The following is a 27,732-nucleotide window of genomic DNA, read 5'->3' as shown; positions in this document are numbered from 1 at the left end:
CTATTTAGTTTAATCCTCACTTAATTTTGTTTAATATCAAATTGGTATTGCTACACCAATAAAAAATAAAGTATACACTTGGTTGTGTCATTAACACAACCAAGTAAACTTATTTTGCGCTATCATGTAAGAACAGGTTTTGCAAAAAACCAGAGAATATTCGAGAATTACAATTTATTAAGTATAATATTTTGTAATTCAGTATCTAGTCGTGAAATGAGATTTATTATTATGATGAAATGGGCTAAATTGGTCGGTCGGTCAGTGTGAGGGCAGTGCAGCCAGTGCAGCCAGTGCAACGGTTAAAGGCTGCGGATGTCGCAATTTGGCGCGGAGCCGCCGTAATGATGGCTGGACGCCGAGCGCCGCGGCCGTACGTGCGCCGGCTAAACCAATCCACCGGTGCCTTCGTTTCAATAATCATTTTATCAATAGAGCTGTGCCAGCGTTCTTTTGATTCCGTTTATTTACTACATACTTTTTAAGAGTTATATTTTTAGCTGTAGTTCATATAATATATTGTGTACACAACAAATTATATTACAAAGAGTAATGATATTGTATTTATCACAAGAATATGAAATCTAAGCTCGTCATGTCAATGGTCTATATTTAAAGTGGGTGAAATTGCGAAGCACAGCTTATTTTATATTAATATATTATACCAAATCTTCTCCAAAATACTCCTCATTTTCGGTAGTTAGTTGTAGAAGTAATTTTTCAGTTAGACATAACAAAAAATTTTTCATTTATTAAAATAGATATTTACCGAGACCATAAATATTATTTCAAATGATATATATTTATTTATTTCCTTTACATATTAAGTAGTAAAAGTAAAAAAATACAAAATATTTATATTTTGGATAAATGTCATTCATATTATACATTTGCTATCGTATCATAATTTGAGTTTACGACATTCAAAGTTTCCTTTCTCAATATGTGGGACATAATTTATATGCAAATAGAAGGGGTGTTGCGGAAGCGACGGAGAGTACTTCGCCGGTATCGCCCTATCCACTGGACCTTCCTTAAATTATACACTATAATACTCTGATTCAATTTATTGGATATAGATTTTTGGAAATTGGAATATAATCTTTTAGACCAATAATATCTATCTGCTTTTAAAATCTGTAAAATAGTGACGAAATAAAAACAAAAGAGGAGAATTTTATATAATTATACTACGTATAACTATGTTTTTTTAAATTAATAATGAGAACATTAAACTTAACAGTAGTTCATTCGATATTTACATGTTTGTTCTTTGCATTTATTTATTTATTGGCTTATAACACGAATTAAATATTTTTAACATATCTGATAGTGAGCCGAAGTGACATAGTGGCTAGACCAAAAACCTTAAACACATAAGCTCAAAAGGAGGCCTTAGCTCAGTTGTGGGACAGTTACAAGATGTTACGTTACTTAACTTTTATATCTAATAAATTGACATTCAATACTAATTGAGGTGCTTATTTTAATACTATTTAACCGAAACTTGTGTATGCTACATTAAAATAATGATACCTTTATTATTAACTATTCAGTAAAGTGAAACAATTTATTGGTATACAACGCGCTTGTGAAACAAGCCAATTATCCAAATAAATTGAGTTAGCCCCCTGCGCCGGCGAGCCGTCACCCGCGTCATAGTTGCCTTCAAAGGAACCACGTTATGCTACTTCGGAAAGGTGTTTGTTTTGGAGGCGCGCCGCAAAATGAATATTGATGACTTCATGGCGGCCGGAGATGATTTGCTGAAAAATTAGGTTCTTTCATCGTTTTATTGCTGCGTTAGAAGCCGAGGGTGATGAAGACTAATATAGGCGTTAATTTAACTTAGTAACGATAAAAGATGAATTATGACCGCCATTAAATTATGATTTCTATTACAATTATACATTAGCCAGTTAATGTACCTATTAATATACATACATATATAATTTTAGCATAATTCTAAGATTAGAGAGTTTAAATTACCGGATTACATCATGTTATCTTCTATGCAATTTGGGTGATATGATAAACTTTTGGTCGGGGACATCATAGACGTGTGTCATCTTGTGGGGCTGTCTGACCGCAAGACACAATTTATATGCAAATTGAACACAAGATACAAGCCAGTGATATGCCGAGGCGCGCGCCGGGTGTGACGTTGCGCGGCATCAGAACCCACCGAGACGCACCGCCTTGTATTAACACTTCTAAAATTACTTTCGCGATCTGAATACTATTTGCACCAACTTGAATTATATGATTCTATATGAATATCATGGAGGTTTTCAGAGATTTATGTAGTAACTTAAAGTTATAATTCAGTGTTAATAGAGAATTTTCACGTCCTTAGAGCAATTCATTTAGATTTCGTATATATAACATATGTAGTGGATATAATTGACTTCGCAGAAACTCCATAGGATGAAGTTACATTTTTTGTTAATTTTAAGAAATTTATATTGAAGTTCTATTATTGTTAAATAATAATTATTATATAACGTGGAATTATTATTAGCTGATTTTAGTTTTATAATACAAAATGTAAATGTGAATAATTTATTATTGATATAGTTACATTAATTAATTATTCGCAGTTAAATTTTGTATCGTTTCAACAGAGTTATTTCTGAATACCTTGCTGATCTTTTAGGGTCGAGATCCCGAATCAGTAATAGCTTTATGTTTATTGAATATTATAAAATTGCGATTAAAAATTGTCAAATAAAGTTTATCTTGATTTATTTAAGACAATTACAGACAACTGATTAAATGGTTAATTCGAGCGTTTTCCATAGATTAGTTCGTGAATCTTTTGAATTTAGCCAAAGCTTTATGAAGCGGTGAGTGCACGTGTTACGTTAGCTTGCATCAAAGTGCATAATAACTATTAAGACTTTTTATAATATAATGACAACGCAATAAATAAATAAATAAGGAAATCAAATCTTAATATTCTTTATTCAAATATCGTTATATTATAGTATTGAATAAAATGTAAAGGCCTGAAAATTGTGTTGTAAAAAGTGGGTTGACTTTTTCATATGTAATTCATGGAATCTCTAGATACATAAATAAACAATACTTCAATCAGCACTTCGATTCTCGAACATGTTTCATAACGTTTCTATGGTTAGTAATGACGGTCTGGTTCAATATTCCACATGAGCGGATTTAGCAGATCAAGTCCGTCGTTTTGTTCGCTTTTTTCCGGTATCCATAAGGATCATACTGACACTAAAATATAATTATAAATTATATTCTGTAGTTTGTAGTAATTCAGCGAGAAAATAGGATTTAATATTTAAATTCGATCGTGTATGTGTTTAAAAATGCATTCATTTGTCATGTCAAGTCCTCAAGGCGAGACCATGGCGACCGAATAACATGACCAAATTGTGACTAAAAAGTACCCACACATAAGGAACTACATTATGCCCAACCATTATTGTAAGTAGTAGTATTATTGTAGGTATGCCCCAACTATACTACTTCATTAAAAAAATCGTATATCAGTTTATCGAAATAAAAATTTCATAAATTTAAACAGTATCCGTAATAATGTATTAGTAGTTTTAATTTTATATATTAAAAGAAAAAAATCAAAATGTATCTTATTTACATAAAATACAAAAACATTTACTAGTCTCAATATTAATTTAAGTAATATATATAATTGCATAATTATATTCATCGTTTTAAAACCATCTGGTTTAAAAGACATTATGAATTAGCCTAATACAATTAATATTTCTTTCATACTCGCTGACTTGAATACGAACAGGAATATTTACTTTTATTTCGAGCTCATTTCACCGCAGTAAGCTTAAGTGTGTTTATTTAAATTTCCTTTACTGTTTTCTCTTGAGGTGTGTACCTAGGTTAGCGACTGCCTCGCGGCATCTCCGAAATTACCTGGCTCTTATTGGACTGTTTTATTTTGTTTTACTTCGTTTATGATATTTAACAGATCCTATTAACATCTATTTATGACTTTAAAACATACCAATAAAATCTACGGCTTTACAAGGTAGGTCTTCGTGTTTACTTCCTTTATATTAATGACGCTTAAAAATAAGATTGCTTGCTATTGTACTTAAAAAAACCGAAAACATTTAATGTTTTTAAATTATATAAAGATTTACAGTTATTTCTTTTACATTATATAAATGTTTCGTGTATATTTCTCTTACTGTGTCTCTATTTTATAAAAGGAAAGACTTTTAAACATTTTATCTAGTAATTGAGCAATGAATCAACGTATTTAGGCTTTTCATATATATTTACAGGCTTGAGAGTAATATTTGAGAGACTTTCTTTTATCCCGAAAGAATATTTTGAAGCAGATCCGTAGCTAAAACAAACTTAGTGATTAAATCAAGTCATTCATATAATTGCAGAGTAATTAAAGTCTTAAATAAGTCGAGCGTCTTGTTACAGTGATTGTATTTTCATTCAAGATTCACCCGAAATGACAACTAAGTATAGTTTTTAAATTAATTGGATATGGCATCATATTATTTCAATTTATATAAAGCTATCAGCTATTACTTTAACACAGCATAATAAGCGTGTCTTAAATGCCACGTCTCTTTTTCTTTTGCTTTATTTCAAATATATACACAACTTTAATATTCTCGAAAATTACGGACAAAAAAAATGCAAACATTATAAGGTAAATTAAAGGAAATCTTTTCAATGATTACATTAGATATTTTGATAAAAGTTATAATATTCATCTAAAAACGATGAATTAATATAACCTATGAAATTTATTATGCTTATAATATTGAATCAATACGACGAGGAATATTTACTTTTATTTCGAGCTCATTTCATCGCAATTTATCAAATTCAATTTACCATAAATTAAATTATATAAGAATTAGAGTACAGATTATTTTTTATTAATTAAGTAAGCGAAGTCATGCTTAATTATATAAATTTAATTGTATTTCGTCTTTATACAACAAGATTTTTTTGATAGCAAAATCAAATCAAAGCATGTTCTTACCATGAATGAAACAGGCGAAATATTCATCTATATCTATACTAATGTTATAAAGAGGTAAAGTTTGTGAGGTTGTAGGGGGGTAATCTCTGGATCTACTTAACGGATTTTGAAAATTATTTTGCTAATAGAAAGCCACATCATTTGTGAGTGTCATAGAATATATTTTAACCCGAAAAATGAAACGACTTTTTCGTTTAGTGGGATTTGCAAAGTAAGTCGGAGAAAAAACGGTCCCACGAAAACGTTTCTTACGAACGCTGCCTTAACGACGAGAGATATATGATTGAGTTTTAGAGAAAAGTTGTAGAGCTTGATAATGCCTACAAAAAAGTCAGCGACAGCATATGTCTAACTTTTATATTTAAGTCACGAAAAGTATTTTTTTATATTAAAACAATAATTTAAATTGTTAGGTCATATTTATTGGTCATATTATCAACAATTATGAATTCCTATCAAAATAAGTAAACTCATCGTTTTAAGTGTTTAAAACAAAAGAATTTTGACCATATAATTTGGACCAATGGTTAAAGAGATAATACGACATAGGTATAGAACCGCGACCGTGTCGTAATTTATTGAGTGATATTTTTATTAGATGGTTTTTTTATACGTCAATTTAAAAATAAATTGCTTTTTAACAAGGAAATTTTATATTAATAAAATTCATTTTTACAGTTTGTTTTTTGGTTGCATAGTTTAAGATTGCATAATTTAAAATATCAAATACGCGAGATAATATTATTAATGTTCGGCCAATCGATCACAAGTAATAATGTTTACCGCCCAACGAAGTGGGCAAGGGTCAGCTAGTAAGTTTACATAAAATTTTCGACGACTGCATTTAATTTTTAATTTGTAAACGATTTTCCTATATAGGTAAAACCCGTTACGTGTAACTAAAGTAGTTATATTATTGATAATCAAAATTATGATTTTTGAAAAATTACAAAAAATATCATCCAATCAAAAACAATATAACTATATTATATTAATTTGGTTATTGTAAAAAATAGTCGTTCATTGTAAATAGACCACGATCCTCACAATAAAGGTGATCAAAGCCAACTTGCAAATATTTCAAACGGAAGTGTGAAAAAATAGGGAAAATACCATATCCATTCGAGCGCTGCGCTCAGATTGTTTTGTTTTGAATGCGATGGCGACCACCGGCTAAGCCAATTAGTGTCCACTTGGGTAAACAGCGGCTCGTTAGCGGACTTGTGTGTTTTATTCAATTCAATTTGCTAACTCCACCACCACTTATTTATTGATGGAACCTACTTTTTGGGACCAATTTCGTTTCTCTTACTTATAGGGTTCATTTTAAAATGTAATAGGTCTATAATAATTATTATCATACAAAAATAAAAAATGTTTTAATATAAGCAAGCTACGTCTGTTTATAAAAGCAATTACAAATATTCCAATATTATTCCCCTATTAAGCTTAAAGTGCGTGTTGAAAGTGGTAGCTTGGTGGTACCACGCACTCGTCAATTATTTTTAATATATATATTGTTTGTATTGCTGTGGTCCGAGAATTAGTAATATATGAATTAGACGCCCATGAGATCTTGACCTCATAATATCTTGAATCCCAGTCGGCGGCGCATTCTTTTTTTTATAAAGTAGGTAGGTGGACGGACAATATAAGTCACCTGATGGTAAGTGGTCACCACCTCGCCTTTAGACATTGGCGCTGAAAGAAATATTAACCACCCTTACATCTTCAATATGGCCACTAATCTTAGGAAATAAGTTGTTATGTCTCTTGTGCCTGTAGTTACACTGGCTTACTGACCCTTCAAACCGGAACACAACAATACTAAGTATTGCTGTTTGGAGGTAGAATATCTGATGAGTGGATGGTATCTACCCAGACGGGCTTACACAATGCCCTACCACCTTGGAGTTGGAAATGATCAATATTTATTACATTACGTGTCGCGTAGGATAAATTTAAAATCGCATTTAAGACATATTCACAACTTAGATGTATATAAATTGTAAGTTTTGATTTAAAGTGAGATATGAAAGGGAGATAACCAATTGAGCATCTGTTCTGTGGACCGATCGAGAGGCCGCGACGTTGGCGGTAATCTAGTCCGTGACTTGCAAGTAAATTTGCGGTTTTATTAGCGCCCGCAACGCTGGGGTAAGGCGGCGCTGCACTTTAAATAAGATAAGAGAATTTTACTGCCGTCGCTTCTCATTGTACTTTAGGAATTGTGTAAACAGACCAATATTCATAACGTTTTTTTTAAATAATATAGAAATTTTAATGATTTATTAGCTTGTACAATTGATACAGATTTTTACAAATAAGTTTATAGTATTCGAATTCCCGTAGATTGAATAAACATTTAGTAAAATATTCGTTTCATATTTTTTTAAAATATTGGTATGTTTGAGTGAGTTGACCATTGGCAAAACTAAGACATATACGCAGAAACTATTCAATGTGAATAAACTTAAACAGAAAATTTTTACAGAGTAACCTGATATATAAGTTTTATGACCTTTTTTTTAAACTTTTCATATCAAGGTAGAAGTGCAAATTGTACATCATTCACAAACGTGAATAATATAAAATCCTTACAACACTTATGAGGTTATGTACCTGTAATTATACTGGCTCACTAACCATTCAAATCGAATACACAATACCTTATATTTTTAACGGTAAAATAGCTGGTGACTGGATTATACACATCCAGACGGTTCTGTACAAAACGGTAGCACCGGTAAGGATGCATAGTTCGTAATAATTCTTTTTAAGTTTTAAATTATGAAAATAAGTAAACTTTTCCCGCAGATAAAATTAAACGCTCTAATTGGGTTAGTAGTTTATAAGATATTAGTTACAGTTTAAAAAACTTTATAAAAAATGTAGTAAGTTGTGCGGTGTTATATAATCTTGGTAGACTAGGGATAGACTCTCCAAGGAAGCCGGGTACCTTTCCGGCAGGTTTGCACTGCGTGAAAAAAAGGTTTACATATATTATTAAACACTATTAATTTTAATAGTCACAAATAATAAACTAAAAATTGACTTATTGGAAGGCGTTATAATGCCGTTAAAAACGATTTAAACCTACTACTTAGTTTGAGGCAAACAAAACGCGAATTTTACGAAAAAATATATATAAAGAAAATAACTTTATAAACCATAAGCTAAATAATATAGAGCATACAATTACATAAATTTAGACTTACTTTTATTTCAACGTAAATAAGGATTCCGTAAGTTAAAGAATTACAAGTATATAATAGTAAATGCAATAATCTTATAGTGATTGATGTAATAAAATTGTTATTGGCCAAAAACTATCTATTTAAAACAATAAAAAAGCAGAAAGAGAATTGACATGAAATATTTGTACGTTTTTTTCTTGATATATTGTTAAACACAATATTTCCATAACAACTGGCCACAACAAAAACTATTAAAAGTAAAAAAAAATGAACACTTGTTTGAATATAGAATAAATTGCAGTATTGTACAGTGCAGTCACTTTAAATTCTATCGTATTACAAGCATACAAAGTACTCAAAGATATCTGTAGAAGTTCCGAGAGTCGTTATGGTTTGCAGTAAAGGCCGTCGCTGTCGCCGCGTTTTGTGCATTATTATTCGCCGCGGGTCCGGACAGTTTACTTGTTAGGACATTCTCAACTCGTCTCCACTCTAGTGCCTATGACTAAACTAGTAAGTATTCGTTAGTTTACTCTCTAATTTTCACTCGCACACGTTAGCACACACAACCGAGTTAGACGTCGAGTATCGAATTAACTAAAGTTTAATTTGTTAGTTACGAGTAGATCGTGTGTTTGTTATTGTTTAGAATACTGGCAGATAATTTTATCATTTAAATACTGTTATTATATTTTATAACGTTATATATTTATATAACGTTATATTTTTTAACAAGATGTTTTGAATAATTTGAATAACTTCTTTTATTATTTTTAATGTAGATAGTTGTTGAGTTTATTTTCTGTTGTTATTTGATGTAGAAAGAAGCACGATTTACTTAAAAATTATTTGATTAATTAAAATAAACGCATAACGGCTTAAAATAAAGTGGAAATCTATCTATGTTATAATATAGTACAAGTCTAGCTGGATGGTGCAACATGACGCTCATCAAGCAATCATTATGGCGGCGCCATGTTTTTAAAACGGCTTTCCATAGCGCATGACCCACGATCCAAATTAATCCCCTACTACAATATTGTTTCATAAAATTAGAATAATCTATTTCGAAAAAGTTTGCCTTATTTTATAAAAACTGAATTTCTGAGAGTTGTTGTGGCTACAACATTAATTATTTCTCCCTCGCCTCTGTGGTGTGCCGTGACTACAGTCGTGATTTTGCATATAATTTTCTACTCAATAAACGCTCCGTTTACTGTGCAGCTAAACGATGAATGAAGTCGAAAAGATCATTTCTTTGACTTTCATCAACACTTTCAATAAAAAAGGTGACTTTTTTATATTCAAGTGAAGTAAAAAAATTATAAATATGAATTTACTGGTGGTAGGGCTTTGTGCAAGCTCGTCTGGGTAGGTACCACCCACTCATCAGATATTCTACCGCAAAACAGCAATACTTGATATTGTTGTGTTCCGGTTTGAAGGGTGAGTGAGCCAGTGTAATTACAGGCACAAGGGACATAAAATCTTAGTTCCCAAGGTTGGTGGCGCATTGGATATGTAAGCGATGGTTGACATTTCTTACAATGCTAATGTCTAAGAGCGTTGGTGACCACTTACCATCAGGTGGCCCATATGCTCGTCCGCCTTCCTATTCTATAAAAAAAAAAAAAAAAAATAGTTGACGCAAAATTAAGGTTTTACAACGTTAATTTGTTTATGTTGAACTTTCTTTTATTCAATTTTATTACAATTAAAAGAAATATTATAATGAAATAAGCATCGAGCCTAGCGTTTAATTTTACCGTTTGCTGCACACGTTTTTTCTCATCAAATATCTTGTAATATCTCTATAACTACCGATCCTAATTTTAAACTTACCTAACTTGTATTAATTAATAGATACGTCTAATTAATAGAAAACGCTAAATTTATTTATTTGTTACACAGTATTAATATACTTTATAAAAGTTTTTCCCTATTAACTACGTATTTAAACATTTTTTTTTATTAAATGATTGATATATTATTTTAATGGTTTCAGATACATATGTTGACGCTGACTTTCTTTTAAACACGAAAAATTTGTAGATTTCCAATCTATAAATTTTTCGTGTGTCTTTTATAGTTTTGGCAGCGTTCGCTTGGTAAGCGCTCGCACCGACAATTTTCTCTCCTACCACATTGACATTATAAGTTATACCTACCTATGTATTAAAAAATGTCACATCTTGAAATTGTAAAATAAAAAAATACTAGTCCCATATAAAAAAAAACCGGAAAAACGAACAAAACAGACCCCTTTTATTGTTAGTAATAACAAAATTATTATGATGAGAGAATCTAAAAAGAACAAAATATTTCCCAGAAGAAAACTATTGTGTTAAAGTATGGAGAATAAAGTTATTTATTATAAACTTTTAAATAATTAAGTTAATGAGATAATATATAAAAATTAATAGAAAATTATATTACGTTTCAATCCGGATATAATTAATAACTTCTTTGTAATAAACAGAATAAAACATCGAAAAGAAAGATCAGATTGTTTGAGATTTCGGAATGCATCTGACGAGGTAGCGAGGAACTTTATAAATAGGTTCGTCGTTCCATTGATACAATACATACTTATTTTAGTTTGCCTTGCAAAAATTTATACACATAACAGTACAAGTTGAGCGGAGTTTTTCGAAAGTTTTCTTCTTTACTTATTTGAGGACGGTCGGAGCGAGCGCCGAACTCCCTAACTCGTGTTATTGAATTTAATGTACCCCTAGCTCGTAGCTAGTTCTATTCCGTGTCGATAAAATCACTTGGAGCAGTTAGACTTCGCTGTACTCGTTAATATCTAATGCAAGTAATAAACATTCTCGAAGTATACAATGTTTGTGTACAAATAAAATTGTCTTATGAAAATTATGACGTCATACATTATATGTTTATGTTTTTATAACTGTCATGTATTGGCAGGCTCAGCCCAATTAAAAACTATCATTTTTTACAAAAAACTATTAGAAGAAGCTTGTTGTTGATGTTGGCAGTGTTACACTCTCGTGCCTCGGAAAGCACGTAAAGCTGTTGGATTCCGATTTCATCTTCATCACCTTACGAGAGTACACACCTTTATTTGCACACAACCTTTTGCACTATAATATCACATGTCATGAGATTAGATTATGAAGATTTACATTATACTTAATTTTGATAGGGTCGCAAATTGTTCTAGTGCTTTTAATGCAAAGCTATAATTTGAATACTACCTTCAATATTTTTCCATATGTCATAGGCTTACTTAAAAAAATGATGTTTTTTTTTAATTGAACGTGTATAAGTGCACAGATATCTGTCAATCGCAGTAATTTCTCAACAATTTCAGTTAAAGTGTAATTTCACTGGACACCTTCAGTGCCATAATAGGTAGCTCGTTTTTTTCGGACATCGTTTTGAAACGGACAATTTCACAATCTTCAAGAATAGTTTGCTTTTAATTTCATGTTTCTTGTAGTTTCAGCCATATTTTGAGCTAGTTAACAACAAATATTCAATATAATAAATGCTTTATTATTTTACTAACATTCCTATTATTATTATTATTTTTTAAATATTCACCATGTTAAAAAGAAGAAATGTTATAAACTACAAACAAATTAGCGACAAAATTCATTATTAAAATAAACCGCATAATTTTGCATTTTGCTCTCATGATATTTAAGATTTGCTGTTGCAGTTTAATTGAAATCGATCCCTGATCATAACATATTATAAAACAGATCCTCTCGTCTGTTTGTCTGAAAGCGATGAACTCAAAAACTACTGAACCGAATTTCAATACTAAATACGGTTTATGAGGAAGGTTTAAGTGTTTAATTCATTTAAGGTTTTGTGAAAATTGTTTGAAATATGGCGATAAATGTTGAATATGCCGTAAAAATCATGTCGACTGGAAGCTTTACTGACGTGTTCCGTGTTAACCATTAGAGTGATATGTACGATATAAACGTTTTATGTTGACACTCATTCAAACCGTGCGAAGCCGGGACGAGGAGCTAGTACAAAATTGTGACGAAAGACAAAATTCTGTGAAAATATAACAACCCTACAACATATATAATTATTGAATAACTTAATTAAAGTATCAACGTGCCGACTCTGATTAAAATTTAATCTGTAACTCCTCGTAATGCTGCCGTTCGCCACAAACAGATATCTTGTGCAAATAATAATGTCATCGATTAGTATTTTTTTAATAGAGTTTAGTAATATAGACAAGTTTTCGGCCAGTAACTAATTGTTATCGTTTTAATAGCTACCATTAATATTTTAAAGTGATGTAAATTAATATAATTAACATCTTTAATATAATGATTATGGATATTCTTTGTTTTTTTTAATTATTATGTAATAATGTAAGTTACAGTTGTTTTTGTAATTAACTACTATTGCATATAGATTATTAGATTATTTGTAATAACATTAATTTTGAAATCACAGTAATTCGTGTTTATTCGTTGTCGGTGAAGGAAGTAAACATCAAATACTGTGAACGTGCGAATTTTTCTTTCGGTCTGCCGCAAAAGGTTTCCTTAGACCAACATTTACATTTGACGTCGCGTCGCCTTCTTTAAGACTGTTTGTGGGAAAAGCTGTTTAATCACAGGAACAGGTGAAGGAAGCTACTAAGCAATTTGCGTGTTGAAATTTATGATCAAACACTTATTCTTAAATAAATAAACAATATTTATCTCAGTTTTTTTTTTCAATAAAATCACTATATTATTTTTATTTCTTTATAAAACTAGATGTGGCGCATTAGTAATAAAATGTCAATCTTAACTGAAGTTATTGCTTGTTCAAAACCGGATAAGCATCACTGAATTTACAAGTACTTATTTTGTGCTTATAATCATTACTCTCATGCTCGGTAGTGAAGGAACTGCATTGGATGAAAATCAACCACCATGCCGCCTTGGAGCAGCGTGTTGGAATAAGCTGTAAACCTTCACTTATTAGGAGAATGCTTAGGTAAGCCAGTGAGTCAATTATCAGCTGTAGTTAATATAATATTTATTTTTCTTATGGATATTATATACACAAAGTAGTTCGTGCTATAAATATTCTCATAAAACTACATTATAACGCGATGTTACGCGTGTGTGTGTATAGTTTTATAGCGTATAGAAGGTGTTTGTAGTGAAATATCCAAAGGACACTGAAGTGGCTGTGAATACCTGCACGTATTCAATTTTCCCGACAATATTTCACCCTACTGACATTCGACGCGCTATACTTGGTCCCCACAAGAATTTGTAAAAATACATTTATGTACGGAAATTGTACTGATGTTTTCTAATATCGTGATTTTAAAACTTACAAAGAAAGAAATCTCTGGTTAAATGATTAAAATATTTGCCCGCGGTGTTGGTTTCATATCAATATCCGGATTAGGGCGTATCAAATTTGGTTTGTAGGATGAGGATTTATGCAGCGTTCTCAATTTCCTGCGACGACAGCGGAACATCCGGTATGCAAGGCCCCTCGCCCTAGCCCCGCAAAGCTCTTTGCCGCAGCCATCGGCCCAGCGGAAAATGGAGCGCGGGCATTTGCATAGCGCCACTGGAAGCGAGCAGACCGGCAAATTGTTGTCGCATCGATGACTCGATCAATACAACGTATCTATCTTATGATATGCTTTATATTTTATCTGTCTATATTGTAATTGAACCTTGCTCTGATCCAATTGGTATTGAATATCCTAGTAATATAATGATTCAGTAGGTACTATACTTTTATAGAAACGTTAACTGTTTTTTCTATTAATAAGTTGTATAACTAATATTATAATTTAAAAATAGAATAATAAAAAAGTTTGTATTTATTATTATAATATTGTCATAACTTGTTTCTATATATATTGTAGATAGATTTCGTTATTACTTTTTTTTAATTGAAATATTGTCTTGATTTTTGAGCTATCTGCGCAAGACAAAAAGTTAATAAGGTATCGCTCTCTTTGAGAAAATTAAAGCATTTTTAGAGGCGTGGACATGCCGTGTGTTTTCGTAAGCTAAGCATGGATCAACAGTTCCTTACTAAGAACACACGTGTTCAGTGTGGTTCGTTACGGCGCTCCCGATTCGTATTGAGGGCTGTCAAAACATTTAACATTCCATTCATGGACTCTATATATATATATATATACACATACAATAGTTGAATATATATACAATAGTTGAATGCCCAAAATTACATACTCAACTATTACGATTTAATCTGTTCTCTTTATCTTAGTTTTATTTTTGAATTAACTTTGAATGATTTTTACTTATATTATTTTTGTTTCTTTATTCGTACTAAGTTAATGTTAAAGCATTTTTATTTATCATTCGCAATTATTAAACTATGTTGTGCAAAAAAATTCACATGTAGGTAGCCCTGTCGTATTAAAAGTGGCTTCAGTTCTAAAGCAAGGGGTCGATTTCGGTTCGTTTAAGTTTGACATCCATAACGCGGCTGTTTGTATAGCAGCTCCTCCGCATGTAGCACGATGACAGAATTTGCAATGAAAATTTCCTTAGTCAACGTACATTGCAACTGTGAACTGACATCTGCCTTTTGATTGGTTAATATTAACGAACGGCATATCAATGCCGTTTATAATTTCAAATTATTTTCCTTATTTTTCTTACAAAGAGGACGGAATTGGATTCGCTTTTAAAAATACTTATTGGGAGTTTAAAAAATAGGTCGCATTTGCGAGAAATAATATCTTGATGTTATTTGATTTTCTATCGCAGCTAATGAAAAGAGTGTTTACTTTCATAAATATCACATCTGGTCAAAACATCATAAATATTTAAAAAGCAAAATCTATTATATCACCGCCGTAAAGCTGATGTGTTTGAAGTTTTGATCCTAAACAAATAGCAAGAATTAATGAGACCAAAATACTAAAGGTATGTGTGTGTGTATGTAAACATAGGTACATAAGCTTGTGTTGGGTTTTCGTATTACAAAAACCTTTTAAAATAATTCAGTTTAATATATGCTATATATATTTTTATATTTGTATTTTAAATATATTTACAAAAAGTCCAAACAACAAATTATTTTGTGTTTAGGATATTTGTGAACCTATTTGCAAATAGATACATGTTTGCAAATAGGGAATTATTATTACGAATATGATTAAAATATAATTATTTTCATACGAATATTACGTAATTTTTGTTCAATCAATCAGCGGAATCACAAATGAAAGTTTAACTTATATATAGCCTAACTAATAATAAAATACATTTGTTTGTTTATACAAAATTATAGAAGAATCTATAAAAAAATCTTTGTATTTTAACAACAGTTTTTTTTAAGTGTACAAAAAGGCACAGGCACATTCACAGCTCAAATCAAATTTCGGCTACGGTGTCTAAACTCAATAAACATCTGTGTTATAGGTATAAAGGAGACACACACGTGTGTTGCAACACACGTGCAATATCTACTTCCTAAGTCTCTTAGTCCGATGGGACGATAACCCCGTATGGCCGGAATGAAATCAGACGCAGGACCTTTTATTGGGCACATGCGGGATTCAAAACGGCGACTTCGGGTTCCGTTGCCTTAGTCAGTAACGAACGTAGCAGTCAAATTATTAATGTATTATTTTCAATAACTTATTTTAAGACTACAGGTTCAAACCCGGACAAGCATCACTTTATTTTCATATGCTTAAATTGCGTTCATAATTCATCTCGTGTTCAGTGCAGCCGACAGCCTAGCGGTGGGGCATTCAAAATTTGTTACTACTACTCATATTAAAATATCAGCCCTAAATGTAATTTATATAAAAAATGAATTTCTAAATAAAAATCACAATAATCGTAAACAGGATTTTTTCTAATTATTTGATATGACGATATTCTATTATCCAACTGCGATAGGCGTTTTGTAATGAAATAATGAAAGAGCAAATAATTAGGAGCGGGAAAGAGAAGGAGGTGGTCAGCCGCGGGAGGAACGCTTAAAGGAACAGCTGTTGCGACTGCTGCGAGTTCAAGGATATGATTTTCCGAGATACTGAACATATAGAGCTGTAACGACCATCACTTTTGTATTTAATTTTTTTAATGGTGTGGTCTTACCAGGATGTATGATTTAATATATGTTAACTTGAATACAAATTTCTAAAGTATTTGAAAATTACCTTTATTGTATTGTATACAAAAATTTATTTTTATTAATTTATATATTTTTGTGTTACATAATAATAATAAGTTTATTAATTTAAATATTTTCTATATGTAATTTTAAATTATCTATTTAAAAATCTTTTTTTTACGTATATTTTGATAATGTTATAAACCTACATAAATACTATCAAAGTATAGAAATATCTGAGAGACAGTGTTCATATACGCTTTGTGGAGCTTTTTTGATTATTTATTAATTCTGTTTAATCAAATTTTACAAAATCTTTGTTTGTAACGCAATTAAATAAATATTTATTATTATATACTACACACGTATATATATGTCATGTGTTGTGAAGTATAAAATATAAATCTTTACAAACGTAAATATTTACATAAATTTAAAAATCTTTGTTAACATTACGTATGATTTAAATGGTCATTGGTCTAGTGGCTTGATGTAAGGCCGCAGACCCAGAGGTCCTAAGTGCATTTTCCAGGGCCAATAAAAAGTTATTAGGTTTTTCTGTCAGAAAATTCTCAGTAGTAGCCCGGAGCCTGGATTGGTAGTGTGTTCACTCCCGTGCCTCGGAAAGCACGTAAAGCCGTTGGTCCTGCGCCTGAACTCTTTCCAGTCGTGTCGGATTGCCGTCCCATCGGATTATGAGAGTTAGGGAATAGAGAGTGCACTTGTGTTTGCGCACATAGTTGTGCACTATAATATCTCCTGCGTAGTTGGCAAATCTCTCTTGAGATTGGTCGCCATAGTCTTAATCGGTCTGGAGGATATTATTAATTTAAATGGAATGGTTTTTAAAAAATGATAGAACAAACAAAAAAGTATGAGGTGGTAATATCAACTCTAATGCAATCTCAAGATGGCAGGCTTTCATTAAAATCTTTCGTTTCCCTGTTATATGAACGTAGTCTCTGAATACCAATGCACGTAAGATTGCACAACTTTATATTAATTTACTTCAAAAGTTTAGTATTGCCTCTTTTGATTTATTAGTATTCATTTCGACGATACGTTCTGCGATGCGAGTTTTGTGGTTACGGTCACTCGATAGGGACTCGCTTTCCATATAGATAGAGTCTCCATCAGTATTACATAAATATACATGATTTACCATGTTCTTTTTTTCTATCTAGAATAAATTACGAGTTTTTAGAGTTATTTTTTTACATCAACGACATACATAATTTTTTTTAAAATAGCATATTTAAATATTATGTTCGTTTTATAAAACCGCTGTTGCTTGCTGTCGTTCCTGTTTTAGTACAAGCTTGACACTGACATTTTAATATTTCAACAAGGTTTCAAATAAATAAATAATTTATAAGTCATAATCACAAACATAGGGTTACAATTTTGATAAATTATGATAATACGTTTTTACCAGCTTTTATTAAACTTGTAATGTTTGTTTATGTCAAATAATAAGGTTGTAGGGCTTTATGCAAGCCCGTCTGAGTAGGTACTATTACCACCCACTCATCAGATATTCTAACACCAAACAGCAATACTTAATATTGTTGCGTTCCGCTTTGAAAGGTAGTAAGGCACAAGGGCACAACATCTTAGTTCCCTAAGTATATAAGGTTTGGTTAATTGCTCGTCCACCTACTAATAAAAAAATATCTTGATGAATTAGAAACCACCAACCCGCATTGGCAGCGTGGTGGAATAAGCTCCAAACCTTCTCCTCAAAAAGAGGAGAGGAGGCCTTTAGCCCAGCAGTGGGACATTCACAGGCTGTTACGGTTACGGGAATTAGAAACATTTTCCCTTATTCTACGGAGTTAAAATATGGCTTTGTTTTGTTTGTTGGATCAGTTCCGATAATACATTTTTACGATTGGCTCCAGACGTCAACGTTCAGTAGAATAGACAATCATTATTTTCTCTTTGCGTAAAAAATTGTTCTTAAAAATGTTTTTAATATTATTTTATTTTGTGTATTAATGAATCAGCAATAAAGGTAGCAATCGAAGATTATATTCATTCGCAGTAGTATAGTCGGGTTGTTCATTTTTGTTGCGGAATCACGAGACAAACCGTGAGAAGCGGTGCGAACCCAATTAAAAGCCACGGAGTCTACTACGTATTGAAAAGTCGCAAAGTGCACTTCGTTCGTGGCACACTAGCACCATATATCTTTAGGGTTGACAATTTAGTACGTGGTGAATTAAAAATAAAAAAACGAGGTACATCCAATTGCTAGATTTTCTTATCCAATTTTTTTCTTAATTTAAATGAATTATTCAGCGTATCGTATGTGATTAGTAGAGGATCATACAAGGTGTCTTAAGTATTAAAATACAACTAATAAAATAAACATGTGCCTTATATATACATATATACATTCATGCAATGTAAAAATAATTAGATAAATGATTAAAGTGGATGCGTGTCTGTGTGTGTGTGTGTGTATGTGTGTGTTTGTGTGTGTGTGTGTCTGTGTGTGTATCCATGTAAATAATTATATCTTTAAAGTTTTAATGTTCAGCATTTTTTCCAATATATCAACCCTATTTTTGCTTGCCGCACATAGCATTCATTTTTAATTCTATCCAGTCAAAGTTTGGCACAAAACGCGTGCGCTTGTGACGTGCTGGGAATAGTCGCATTAGTTTTTTATTTAAGACGAGTCTTGCTAAGTTCTGCATAAATGTTTCTTGATGCAAATCAGTTTCAAGCGACTAGACAAGTACATGTGTCTTGTTTGATCTCAATTATTGCTAATGAAAATATAAAAATATACGTAGACAATTTTTTTGTATAAAAGTATAAAAATATACTCTGCGAATGTAAGACGTATCTGGTTATCTTAAAGCAATCTCATCTCAAATGAATGTCTGTAAGACACAGTAAATATTCAAATAAATAGCAAGCTACACGGTAACTACACGAGACATTTCCACGCTACAAGTATTATTTGAAACGTTACACGTAGAAATGGTACACTACGACTACGACTTTGAAATTTTGTTCTTGCCGCTCCCAAAGAAAATTTCAATGAACGCTAGCGAAATCCCCCCAAATTAAGCTTGATTAAGTTTTTACTATTATACATAATTTAAAAATATAAGTTGCCGCGATGAGTATTTCATGGTCAAAGATGCAAAACAACGCAAATATTTGTATCTAACGTTTAAGTAAAATTTTGCCATCGTATACGGTTTAATTATTTTGTAGAATTATATGCGCTTAAAGTTTATTTTGTTTTCCTGAAAATAATAAATTTATTTTAAATGAAACAAGCATTCATTTTTAAAGCATTTTTTTTTATTAAATTCATTAAAATGCATTGTCATCGGAATTAAGCCAACATCTAATTCTACCAAGAGTGACCTGAGCATATTAACAAACATTGCAAGTTAAATAAAAACACTCGACGATTAGAAATTTTCTGTTTTCTTTTATCTTCTAAAATAACAATCATATTTTCACAGACGTGTTTACCGTGCTTTGGTGTCTCTTTTCTAGTGTTTTAATTTACTTTATTTTGTATGTTTTTATTTCCGATCAGTATAATAATCTTAATTTCAGAAATATAACGAACACGTTAACAATGTTTTATTCAGATGAATTATTAAGCATATCGTATGCCGCTGTGCCGCCTTGTTTAAAGTAAAAACGAGGAAGTTGTCAAGACATAATTGAAAAAGTAAGTAGGTACGTTATTTATAAATCGCATATTTGAAAGTCAGGTTTGAATTGAACTGTGACGATAATAAGTAATTTGTTGATTTAGTTTAGAAAAACATTATTGTAAACTTTTTTTTATTGTTCCATTAAAAAAAACTTTTTTGTATCGGTGTAATCTTATAATATCGTTTTATAATACGACAATAAATAAGATATAATATATATATTTATATCTTAATTTATCGTCGCGTTTGGACTCTACTACCACTTACCATCAGGTGGAGTAGAGTCATTTGCCTTCCCGGAGTATATATATACTATATAAAAACTGTATTAATGTTTTTAGTTAGAATAAACCGAATATTAACAACACAAGAATTATTCGTTACGATTGAAGTTAAAAAAACTTATAATTTACGTAGAGCAATATTTTAACTACAAGACGATAACTTCTAGAAATACACTAAGATTTTCAACAATAGATCGTCAAGTACGTTTAGGGATTAATAAAAATTAATTTATCTTGTTACATAAAGTCGAAAAGCTTCGGAAATACGCGTAGATTTTTCTTCGGTATTTCCCTGGAGTGTAGGTTTCCAATCGGCGCTGGCAGGTCAGTCGGGAGTCAATGAAAAGCGGTAAAGTGGTGCCGCGGCGCTGATTAAAGCCTGAAGCAATCGCCCCGGAAAGTATTTATAGGTACACCTGTTCGTTAGCGGCGCGACTCCCGGCCAACTCCTTGATTAGGCGCCGACGGGCGTTGCTTCTTCTCTACAACAAATAAAAGTATTTTTCTCTTTACGGGCAACTGAAGAAATCATGGTGGATTGAAAAGAAATGTAACTTTCCGGAAAACTTTACACGTTTAGTTTTAGTTACAGTGTATTTGGCATGTTATAGTTGAATATAGTTTGTTCTACGTTATTGGTTGTTCCTAAATTTAAATACAAACAAACTTATCGCGTCCTAGTATACTAATATTGAGGAAATACGATCGAAGAATAAACGAACTTTTTAGTAAAGATATTTATTGTACGTAAAAGTTTACACACAAAAGAGCCGAAAGCGTAAAAGTACGACGTTTTTCGAAATATCGCACAGAATACGGTAAGCAGATAATTTTGCATGTGAATAGGTATTCGCCACGCGTGGTGCGTGCGCGCCGCGCTCGTTCGCTCACGATCTTAACTCCGGTCACGGAACTCCTTAATAACATCACGTTTGATGCGCCTCTATTATTATATTTTCATCTTCAGAAGGTCCCACGACTGGGAATTGTGGCGCTTTGGTAATATTCTAAAGAAATGCGTCTCCGATTTTTTCATCGTATTTAAATTTGATCATTTATTTGAATAATTTAATTATTTTAATTTTAAAGTAATTTAAATAAAATTGAGTTTTACTTTTTTATATTTTAATAAAATTCAATTTAATTTTATAAGACATACAAAATTATTTAACTTATTATTATATTTTATGTATAGCGTAAAAGTTTTATGTTAGTTTAAGTACATTTTATATATTTGTATTTTGTACAATTCGTCCAACTGAGTGGGAGGGAATCTTTATCTGCAATGTGGACTAACTAACCAAGCTTCAGAAGGATGGAGGAAGTACTTCGATAAGTAGGCGGCTCACGTCTCACGAAAGAAGACGCTTACCTGAAACTTTTCCTACTTCTTAGCACATTAACCGACCAATTCCGAATTTAACCAACGAGATTCAACTTCACAAAATCTACTATTAAAGAATTTTTCTTATTTTTAAGCATAATTTATAGAATAATATTACATGAGTTCAAAATAATTGGGTTAACTTTTGCTTAAGTTAATATAGTCGCCTTACAACAAAAATGCGTTTTAATTGATACATATTGTACTATATAATATATATTCTGCTGTTGTTTAATTTTTATTATATATATGTATAGTATAGTTCCATAAGAATCGCTATATATATATATATGATTGTATATATACATATGATTGTAGTTTATAGTTTCAGAAAATAAATAGCCTATATGTATGTTTATATTTGTTGAGATAGAGAATATTGTTGTAACATCATCGGAAAGAAAATTGTCGCTTAGCAGAACTTTTCTTTAAGAATAAATTAAAAATACACCATAGAATATAATTTCGAAATGAAAGTTATATGTGACTATAATAATTATAACCCGTAAAGGATACACGCATCAAGATAAAGTATCACCGTAAGTTGGTTTTCAACATTTAACGAGTGTGATTCGAAGTGAGTTCTTACAGAGTAGCACTCCTTAGCACTTCTGAAGTGAATGCTGCTTAAGTATCATATTTTAAGTATTGCAAGCTACGTGTAAAACGTAAAGTTGCTGTGTGGCGTTAATTTATTAATGATATTTTATTAAAATATTACCAAAATAAATTACACGTATGTTTTTTTATGTAGGACAATATGATAAGGTTTTTTTTTTATCAAATAAAGATAGCTTTAAGGAGGGTATATTACGGGTACGTTCAAAAAGTAATGTATTTGCGCATATAATGGAAAACGGAGAGTAATCCCTACATTCAATAATATGCCTAAAGAAATTCCACATTACGTATGATAAATTGTTAGTGCTAGTATGAATATGTACCTACATATAAATAATTTCGAAGTGCTTTTCTCTAACATAGAGATAAATGGCTTACATTAAGCAAAGGGACTTGCATAAAGAGTATTGCAAAATAAATATAATTAAAAAAAACGATTTTATTAATATAAATTGATACTTTATTATACATTTTTTTAAATCTTATATAGGCCTGTATTTGACTGTTAAGTTTCCTGACCTAAAGAGCATCGCAAGGTCTAGAATATAGCACGCTTTCCTAGAAGAAACATGTTTACTGTGGATATGAAGACACCAATGTTGTATCTATCAGGAAATACGGACTCAAGCAAAGTATTCCACAGTTTTATTTTGTTTCATTATATTACATATAATTCATTCATAAATCGAACTCATAATCGTATTTGAAAACGTTAGAATTTGATGATTAAATGATCGTACCTATTAAAATAACAGGAAGTTACGTATTATACATATTTTAACTTGACGTCATTTTTGTGTCGGTAAAACGTCACGAACGCAAATGCGGCTTTTCGCGCCTGTTCACGTTTTATGCATGTTCGGAACTTGTTCGTCATTTCGAGTTTATATTTCTGCCCACTTCAACGTTTGCAAGCCGCGAATCGAGTGTGAAAGCAAACGCATCCACACTCACACTGTAAAAACGAAGTCTTTATTTTTATTAATTATACTTGATAACTGTAGGCAATGCACACAACGATACTGCTGATGTTTTATCCTGCTGCAACTGTAGTTTTTTTTTTCGAATTGACTTCGCGAGAAAATCGCTTTTCCAATTCACGCGTCAATACACATCGCGTTTCTAGCAATAGACCAGTGTCCGCTGTAAGTCCGATACACTTAAAACAAGTTATGTGTCTAGGTACTAGGTAAGTCCGAAAGGGATAAAGATAAGAGAGGTGAGAGGTGAGAAAGGTAAGACTTTCAATGACGCAAAATTTATCAAATATTTGAAGTTACATATAAATAATTTAATCTATAAAAATCTATACAGAATATTCTTTACTGAATTTTGAGCCTGAACAATCCAACCAAGCAACGGTTACCCTCTACTATCAACTAAACTATAAAATCGAACCATGGCAGGTATATTTCTTATGTGTAAGCATCATCAGTCATCTGCTGAGAATACATTTATATTTGACGATGATAAAAAATATCTTAATTTGGCTTACATGATTGAAACTTGACAGCATATAAATGCTTGCTGCTTAGGGGATAAACAATAATAACGGGATAAATTATAATAATGGGAAGATGTGCCAATTAAGAAAATGTTGTTTAACTTTGACAGTGTCCTAAAATTTAATTCTTAAAAACGTACTCGTTGATTACTTAGGCTCAGTGAAGCGGGCGGCTATTAGGTAGTATCAATTAAAATGTATTTCACACATCAATAGATATAGTATCGACAATATTGATAGAGAGATTTAAAAGTGAATATTTTTTTACAGTGATGTTTAATGCAAAAAATCTATCAGCCAAGAGCGGCCCTCGGCGCGGAGCGTGGAGGCGCAGACAGCGAGTTCGTTACGTCCGCTCCGCTGATTTCGCGAGTGACACCGGCGAATCTCTCAACGACCAAATCTCACCCGCAAAATGTATTAAATAAAAAAAATACACCTTTTTCAACTTTTCTCAACGAGTTCAAGAGGGCAGAATATCATTATAATGATAGGTAGTGCCTATCATCAGGAACGTTGGTCCCATTTGAGACGTAACGACGAATTTCAGTTTTTATGTTGCTTTTTTAACAATTAAATTAATAGTTTAAATTTAGCGCATAATAGAATTTAGTTATTTAATCAGTATTGTAATTGGACTTGACTATTACAATAATACGTCTCTTAGCTGTCTTGCATGAATTATTTACTATATTTTTATCGTGTGATGAACCTCGCTTGTAGCTTGACTGTGACTTCGCTTGAGGCGATAGTGGTCGGCATCTGATAGAATCAACATTGATATTTAGCCTTCCGCCACGTCACGTCAGCTAATTCTCATTTCCAACAAAAACGCCCGGAAATTGGATATAAGGATCTGCGCGCTCGGATCCGGCTACGTGACGTTTGTCGAACACGTCATTTTACTATGTGGTAATTTCCGCTCTGTGCTCGCGGAAAATTACTTTAGCCGCATTAAATTTCCGTCGCGTAGAAATGATATAGAATAAAAATAGGACGTGCCTAAAACTATGATTTTTTTAGCAATTTATTTCATATGAATTTTGTTGTCATAAATTAAATTATTATTCTTCGAGCAGGTGCATAGTCATTTGTAACAGCAGCGGTCACTCGTAACGTATAAGACCTATTAGAGATTAAAACAATCGTTAAATAATAATTTATTATTTTTAACTAAAATAATCATTTTAATGTTAGGAGACATTAAAATAAAATAGTTTATTGCAAATAATTGCAATTAAAATTATACTTAAAAAAAAAGTCTCGTTTTCTTACATGGTTCATGATATAGAAAGAGTTGGATTTGTCTACTGAGATATATAAGCCGAGATGGCCTAGTGGTTAGAACGCGTGAATCTTAACCGACGATCGTGGGTTCAAGCCCGGGCAAGCACCACTGAATTTTCATGTGCTTAATTTGTGATTATAATTCATCTCGTGCTTGACGGTGAAGGAAAACATCGTGAGGAAACCTGCATGTGTCTAATTTCATTGAAATTATGCCACATGTGTATTCTATCAACCCGCATTGGAACAACGTGGTGGAATAAGCTCCAAACCTTCTTCTTAAAAGGGAGAGGAGGCCTTAGCCCAAGAGTGGAACATTAACAGGCTGTTACTGTTACTGAGATATGCGTAAATAAACATAATATGCAATATTCTAAATATATTGAGTAATGAACACATCTGCCATACAACTACGACCCTTCACTATCGAAGTGCTGTCGAAGGGTGGACTTCAACTTTCGGCACAAGTACGTACTTTAATAAAAAATTTCTATACACTGTACATTTATGTATTTAGTTTTATAAAAAAAATCCAATTAATTATAATAATTAAGAGAATATAATGTTACGAATTATAAAAAAAACTGTTATTACATATCAAATACATTAGTTTTGTCAGTAAATGTTTTAAAATATTTTTTTTTTTCGAAAACACTATTTTGATAATTAGACCATGTGTCAAATTAAAGTTACATAATTTTTTGATTTGCGGCTTGTTTTACAAATAATCTTAGTATTATTAATTTATATATAAGTATTTAATATTTACAGCCGTATTTTGAATTCAAGTCGAAGGAATACGTTTAAGCACCGCATTTTGATAAATAAAATATATCCGCGACCTGATGTGACATGAGGAAATTGATTTCCTTTATATTATTTCTGACAGCTGCACTTTTGCACTTAAATTGATTTAACGTTTATGGAATTACTGACCTGTTATTGCATATTATTACGTTATATTTAAATTCTTTTAGTATTTACATAATATATTTATTACATTAGACGTATTATAACAACATTGGAAGTTTTATCCTTAAAGTTTATTTATAAAATTTAATAGTAAATCAAACAAATCTCTTATCACGAAATATATATAAAAAATAATTTATCAAGCCATTACAAGACTCGGCCTTAAAAATCATATAAGAAATATAGTTGACTTACAAAAGAAGACGTTATTTTACTAAATATTTTATTTTAAAGAAATACCAACCTTTTTTTAATAAATCTAAACGTATATAATTACAAAGAAGAACTAATAGACTACAACGATCCTGTGTGATCAAAACTACAAACGAATCGAATTATGGGAGTTTGTATATTACTATTACTGAAACAGAACAGGTTTCCCCGATTAACATAATTTGCTTCGATGCATTTGAATAATGAGAACGTGTTCACCCCATCCCCTACGCCTTTATACATAACTATAACCATCATTCGTCAACAAATCTACGAAGTTTACTCGAATGTAAAAACATCGATATTGTAAATGAAACTATTAACTGACGAAAGGGAGAAATCACTATTAATATAAATCAATTACTTAATTAGAAACTGATTAATAAGAATAATAAAAAAAACAGCTAACGTGTAAATATATAAAATAATAATGAATAACAGGACTAGAATTAAAATATCTGTTTCCAAGTTTTTATTCAAAGATCAAATAATTGAAAATGTAAGATATATTTTTAATTAATTTAATTTTTCAATATTAAAAGAAACTAATATTTTTTGCAATTTTTAATAATCAGTGCAATTGCTTTCAATATTGGAATGGGATATGTATGATAACGAAAACTTGTATATATCTTGAATCGCTTTGGTAATTTATCGTAATAATTCCAATAAATCGTAGTGCAATGTGAAGCGATGGCATCGCAGCGGGAAGGGATTATTGTGATGTTGCGGCGTCTCATATTGCAAGGGAGATTTACGAGTGCGGACGGTCAGCTTGGCCACACTTCCCTCTCGGACCCTCGACCCTGCTTGCGATGTTTTTTATTCAGTCGTAAATTTATTTAAGAAAACATGCAATATAATTTTAGTTTTTATTTAACATTCATAGCTGAAAAAGTATTACAATTTTATACCATAATAAAAATACATTAAAATAAAAACAAAAGCATAAAATTATGTAAATTGCACCCGAACTTTGCTATTAAATATAAGAATTTCCTTGAAACTCCGTTATTGTGTATTTTTATATAAACGTATTATTAACTTGTTGGAGCGGGACAAAAATTAGAATCGAAACTACGATACTTCCTAGACAACGTGCTACTGTATTCGTTTGGCAACTTCCACGAATGTATAATTCTAACTAAAACCCGATCAGAATTCTATGTAAACAAGTTTGTGAGTTTGCAAAGCATATTCTGGCAATAAACATAAAATCTATAATGTGCTGCATAACTTTATCAATAATATTTGAAAGTTTGCCTTTAAAATTGACAAACTGAATTAAATTGAGATTAATTAAAACTTTTTTTTATTGTGATATTTCTATTATAGTAACGCCAAAACATTATTATAGTTTATAGTTGGAACAATTATTATTGAAATAGTGGTTCTTTAGCGATTATAGGTTAGATCTTTCTATCTGTTAGTAAGCTGTAAAAGCAATGA

The 27,732-nt window shown here is 31.3% G+C and overlaps 1 protein-coding gene across 1 annotated transcript in view; it reads right to left on the bottom strand.

Moving 5' to 3' along the window:
* Window positions 1-3,756: 3,756 nt before the first annotated feature.
* Window positions 3,757-27,732, bottom strand: part of LOC126771913 (glycylpeptide N-tetradecanoyltransferase 2) — a 251,084-nt gene continuing 227,108 nt past the window's right edge. The window contains exon 2 of the mRNA XM_050492083.1: window positions 3,757-3,768. The gene's annotated coding sequence lies outside the window, so the exon portion shown is untranslated. The remainder of the gene's footprint in view (window positions 3,769-27,732) is intronic.

The sequence above is a fragment of the Nymphalis io genome, chromosome 1 (assembly GCF_905147045.1).
Source record: "Nymphalis io chromosome 1, ilAglIoxx1.1, whole genome shotgun sequence".
Classification (NCBI taxonomy): Eukaryota; Metazoa; Arthropoda; class Insecta; order Lepidoptera; family Nymphalidae; genus Nymphalis; species Nymphalis io.
The sequence above is the reverse complement of the archived record's forward strand: the minus strand, read 5'-3'. Positions and strand labels throughout refer to the sequence as shown.